The sequence below is a fragment of the Octopus bimaculoides genome, chromosome 2, assembly GCF_046866305.1.
Source record: "Octopus bimaculoides isolate indiv1 chromosome 2, ASM4686630v1, whole genome shotgun sequence".
NCBI lineage: Eukaryota > Metazoa > Mollusca > Cephalopoda > Octopoda > Octopodidae > Octopus > Octopus bimaculoides.
The window spans coordinates 42736991-42743380 of NC_142929.1; positions in this window are offsets into that span (position 1 = coordinate 42736991).

The following is a 6390-nucleotide window of genomic DNA, read 5'->3' on the forward strand; positions in this document are numbered from 1 at the left end:
GAACAAAATACCAAGCCGTGTTTGTCTACGGGCTTTCATATACTGAGTTCAAGTCCTACTAAGATTATCTTAAACTTTCATCCTATCAGAAATCACCAAAGTACCCGTCACGTACTGAGGGTCGCTTACCATTTAAACCAGCCTTATCCGACCAAAATATTCTGCTAGCTTTATGTTCAAACTGGCCAGATCTTGCCTCTCACACTTATCCTGCTATGTCATTCCAAATATAAACAATTGCATCATCAAAATTTCGATGCTAGAAGGCAATTTATGATTAATTCAGATCAATGTAAATAAATAAAGATTACATCCAATCAGGAGTCACCAAAGTACCCGTCACGTCCTGATAGTCGCTTAGCATTTAAACCGGCCTGATCCAGTTGCTACAACACAATTTATGATTAATTCAGTTCAATGTGAATAAATAAGCGTTACATTTGACAAAATAATCTGCATGCGAAAGGGTTAATCGAGCATGTGTTTCACAGAACATTTTCGACCTTCCCTTATGTTAGAAGTTATTATGTTTATTAGGAAGTAGAAAAGCAGTGGATTTACGGTATTTAGGTAGATTTCTTTTCTTCTTTTATTTTTTTTTTGGAAGGGATGGGCTTTAAATTTAAGGTTGTTAAACCTTGCTTTTCATTCTTCCGGGCGGCTAAATATCAGTAGTATAATGGGATTTGATGTAATCGATTATAAATATGTATGTTCTTGTACCTTATTAAATGTTGTTTTTGTTTTTCGTTGTTGTTGTTGTTGTTGTTGTTGTTGTTGTTCTTCTTCTTCTTCTTCTTCTTCTTCTTCTTCTTCTTCTTCTTCTTCTTCTTCTTCTTCTTCTTCTTCTTCTTCTTCTTTACTTAGTTGGCAACACTAGTCAGATAAAAATCTGATGACCACAAGAAGCTCCTATACATGGTTCCATTATTCTCAACCTATCATCGATAGTTAAATCCAAACTTCAATAATCAAGAGTTTTTCCATGTATTACCTTGGCTTATGGGGGAGTTTTCCTTGCAAACATTTCAAGTTGTCAAATTGACAAATTTAACGTTTACTGAAAGGTAATGTCCGCCACAAGGTTGTTGCAGCGTGGTGCATTGTGTGTCTCAATGAGCCTCAGAGCCATACCAGCGGAGCATAAATTTATAATAGGGTCTCCCATGCTGCACAGGTCGAAAGATACAGGCCTCATTAATATCGACTTCTATATTATTACCATTATTATTATTATTATTATTATTATTATTATTATTATTATTATTACATCAACCACAGTTTTTAACTGGTACTTATTTTATCGACCCCCGAAATTTGAAAGGCAAAGTCGATGTCGGTGGAATTTGAATATTAGTTTCAATTTTGGCACATGGCCAGAAACTTCGTGGTGGTGGCGTGATTGGTTTATTATATCGACCCCACTGTCCAATTATTATTATTATTATCATTATTATTATTATGATCATCATTATCATCATCATCATCATCATCATCATCATCATCATCATCATCATCATCATCATTATCATCGCATCGGACAAAATGTTTAGCAGCATATCTTTCGGTTTTACGTTCTAAGTTCAAATGCCGTCGAAATCAACCTTTTTGTTTATTATTTTAAGGGTCGAAAAAATAAGTATTAGTTAACCCCTGGAGTCAATGTATTCAACTCCATCACCCCAAAATTGCGGGCCTTGTGCCAAAATTAGGAAACCCGTTCACTTGCACGATTCTCGTCACTTTCATACATCTTTCAGCAAACTGGCTCGAAGATAACACTTCCCTCTCTACCTTGACCAGGGATTGGCCAGAGAGAAAAGCGTTTGTCTTCAGCCCCTTTAGTCTCGTCCACCATAAACCTCTTTCGTCATGGCCACCAGACACATAAGGATAGCTTGCCCTTCCTGGTTAAAGAAAGGCGGCGAGGTGATCTTCACGATGGATTCAGTTGACAGCCTGATCTGTTCCACACACTACAGCAATAATAATAAAAGCAAGCAATTAATGGCGTTTGTGCTGTGGATTGGATTCGATCGAAGATCGTTCGTTGAAATGGTTGACTTCACTGAAGCATATGGTTTGTCCCATCACACTTTGTGCGAATTGATAATATTAGTTGATAATATTAGAGTGGGTGTGTGGTAAAAAGCAAGGCGCAGGCGTGAGGGTGTGGTAAGAAGGTAAACGCAGGCGTGGCTGTGTGGTAAGAAACTTGCTACACAACGACATGGTTCCGGGTTCAGTCCCATTCCGTTGCACCTTGGGCAAGTGTCTTCTACTGTAGCCTCGGGCCGACTAAAGCCTTATGAGTGGGTTTGGTAAACGGAAGCTGAAAGAAGCTTGTCGTATATATATATATATATATATATATCTATATATATATATATATATATATATATATATATATATATATATATATATATGCGCGTGTGTGTGTCTTTATGTCTGTGTTTGTTCCTCCACCATCGCTTGACAACCGGTGTTGGTGTGTTTATGTCCCCGTAACTTAGGGGTTCGGCAAAAGAGACCGACAGAATAAGTACTAGGCTTACAAAGAATAAGTCCCGGGGTCAATTTCTTCGACTAAAACTCATTAGGGCGGTGCTCCAGCTTGGCCGCAGTTATATGACTGAAACAAGTAAAAGAATAAAAGCACATACAATAAATTAGGAATCCCTGTCAACAACAGAAAAAGCAAACACACACAACAGCAACTGATATATTAACAGGAATATTTTGAATTCTATATTGTTAGTAAGTTAATAGTAAAATTAATGACGTTGAAGCTGATGTCGAAAAAGCAGCTGTATAGTTCATTGGCAGAGGAATTATATTTCAAATTGAGACGAATTTTAATAAAGGAACATAAAGGCGACTGAATTTAAGCAAGTAGACATCATAAAACCTTGCTTTGACAACGTCGGAGCTCATTTAACAAAACTCCCATACTGAAAATCATAATCTGGTAAGTAAAGAAAACAAAAATATTGAGACGGACATTTAGAAACTATGAAAGCCAAAAATGACGCAAACAATCAGATAAGCAATATACAGAAAATTTAAGCGAAAAACAATACTTAGACACAGATAAAATGATTGAGGAAACGAAAGAGAGGTGGAGAGGGAGAGGAAAAGAGAGAGAGAGAGAGAGAGAGAGAGAGAGAGAGAGAGAGGAGAGAGAGAGAGAGAGAGAGAGAGGGGAGATGGAGAAATACGGATAGAAAGAGATGCTGACACCCAAAAAGATAAACATAAATATTCTGAGACATTGACATTGAGGCAGGAGAACATCAACACGGTGATAAAGAAACAAAGTTGATAATAATTGCTGAGTCACAAAAATACTCAGATAAAACTCTCCGATTCAGTTACGAACATTCACAATTTCTCTGTCTTTCACACACAAACATATAAACGTAATATACACAAAACGCCCCCCCCCCCTCCACACACGTGCAGAAAGTGTGAGACAAAATGAGAGTGATGTAAAGATATAAAAACAGAGAGAAAGAAAGAGACTTTAAAATTAATTAGCTACTAAGAAAATAGGTAGTGAAATGGAAATTGAAAGAGCGTTACAGAAAGAGGAAAGAAGAGATGATTGGGTGAGAGAGATTTTGAAGTATGCATTAATTAGCCTGAGATGCAAATAGAAAGAGAAATTGGAGACATACATAGATACACATATAAGCGTACTGTACTAATTAGGACATTTTATAAAGTAATTTTAATTGAGATTGCATGAGTGGGTACACCAGACAAATGTAAACAAATGTCTATACAATCCATCCATTGGTAAACATGAGGAACCTGTTAAATAGGTTTGATTCCGATTTCGGATACGCATTAAGATCACTACCGTCCGTTATGTATATGTATATATATATATATATATATATATATATATATATATATATATATATATATATATATATATATATATATACATAATGTATGTATGTGTGTGTGTGTGTGTGTGTGTGTGTGTGTGTGTGTGTGTGTGTGTGTGTGTGTGTGTGTGTGTGTGTGTGCGTGTGCATGTATGTGTGCGTGTATGTCATTAAATCGGTAAGTCAGAGACTTCACTAAACCGGAGAATGTGATTTTCATAAATAGCATATTGCTGGCAGTTAGTTCAGTTAATTGATTTTGGATACGCTAAACAGCGTATTCGTCTGGATAGATAATAGGCGGATGTACGGTGTCTGATGGCCACCCCTTCTACCAACTGGGAGGAAAATGGGATGAACTCAGGAGTCCTTTCCAAACCATGGAAACATTTGATTACACGTAGACACAGACATGCTTCCTCTTTCTTCTTCTTCTTCTTCTTCTTCTTCTTCTTCTTCTTCTTCTTCTTCTTCTTCTTCTTCTTCTTCTTCTTCTTCTTCTTCTCCTCCTCCTCCTCCTCCTCCTCCTTCTTCTTCTTCTTCTTCTTCTTCTTCTTCTTCTTCTTCTCTCTCTCTCTCTCTCTCTCTCTCTCTCTCTCTCTCTTTCTTTCTATCTTACCAACGTGAGGTTGTGAGTTCGATTCCCGGACCGGGTTGCGTGTTGTATTCTTGAACAAGACACTTTATTTCACGTTGCTCCTGTTCACTCAGCTGTAGAAATGAGCTGCGACGACAGTGGTGCCAAGCTGTGTTCGCCTTTGCCTTTGTCTTGGATGACATCAGTAGCATGGAGATAGGAGGCTGGTATGCATGGGTGACTGCTGGTCTTCCATAAAAACAACCCTAGGTTGTGCGTTCGCCAATGAGGCGACTTTCCGCCCAGACTTGTACCCCAGAAAGGAACTTCTTAGGTGTACCCATAGTCATTCGTGACTGACGGAGTCGAATTTATATATATATATATATATATATATATATATATATATATATATATATATATATATATATATATATATATGTGTGTGTGTGTGTGTGTGTGTGTGTGTGTGTGTGTGTGTGTGTGTGTGTGTGTGTGTGTGTATAACGACGACCACTAAGTGGACAGTTAATGTGGTAGAAGAAGATCACATGTAATATGTCTACTAAGACCTAATAGTTCTCAAAAGAAATTCAGCAAAATACCAAACCGTATGCGAGCAAGACAGTGAACATTACATAAATAAAACATTATTATTCGAACAATAATGTTTTATTTATGTAATTTTCACTGTCTTGCCCGCATACGGTTTGGTATTTCGCTGAATTTCTTTTGAGAAATATTAGGTCTTAGTAGACACATTACATGTGATCTTCTTCTACCACAGTAACTGTCTACTTAGTGGTCGTCGTTATATACAGATACACATTAATCCCCTGAGATCTCAGATATTTTTTCTGAATCTCTCTGATTCTGTCAACGTGCTGGCTTCCTGGTAATAAATCGATATTAATTAATTAATTAATTTATTTATGGGTTTCAGCCAAGTGGCTGTGGTCATGCTGGAGCACCACCGTGAAAATGTGAATTTTTACCCTATGTTTTAATTTGATTATATATATATATATATATATATATATATATATATATATATATATTAGTGAGTTGAGAATCGAAGGAAGTGCGCTTGAAACTATGTATGTATACAGGTGAGTAAATGTGGTGAATAAATTGTCATCTAAATTATGCAAAAATGAAAATGACACATATCATTTTAACAAATATATTTACCAAAATTGCATAAGAATATCTTGAAATACTAAAGAGTAAATTTATTCAATAAAATCGCCATTGGCTTCAATCACGGCCTCCAGACGACTTCAGAATCTCCTGCAACTCTTCTGGACGGTTCCCTTATTTAAGTTGGTGAATGCTGCCATAATCCTTGCCTTCAGTTCATCTTTGGTGTTCCAAGGAGTTTTGTTGGTCACTCCATCAACTGCGCCCCACACTTAACAATCAAGGTGGGTTGTAGTCTAGGGAGTAAGGTGGATAGATGTTAGGGGTAATGTGGTCACAGAAATTGTCTGACAGCCATGACTGTGTTCTCCTGCTTGTGTGGCATGGTACAGTGTCGTTTCGAAATTTCTTGCAGAGTGAATTGCGTCACGGTGCTGTTTAGTCTCAGACGGTGCCCAGCTGACCCTACTATAGTATGTAGTCAATCAAATCAAAAATAAACAATGCACATGCGCGAAATTAAAAATATAAAATGGCGACAATTTACCCAATGCACCCTGTATATATATATATATATATATATATATATATATATATATATATATATATATATATATATATATATATATATATATATATATATATATATATATATATATATATATATATATATATATATATATATATATATATATATATATATGTATATAACGTGGAGGAGATGGAACAGGGACAACTGAAGAAGGGAAATATTCTTTATGTTGCATGTCTCGTTTCTCT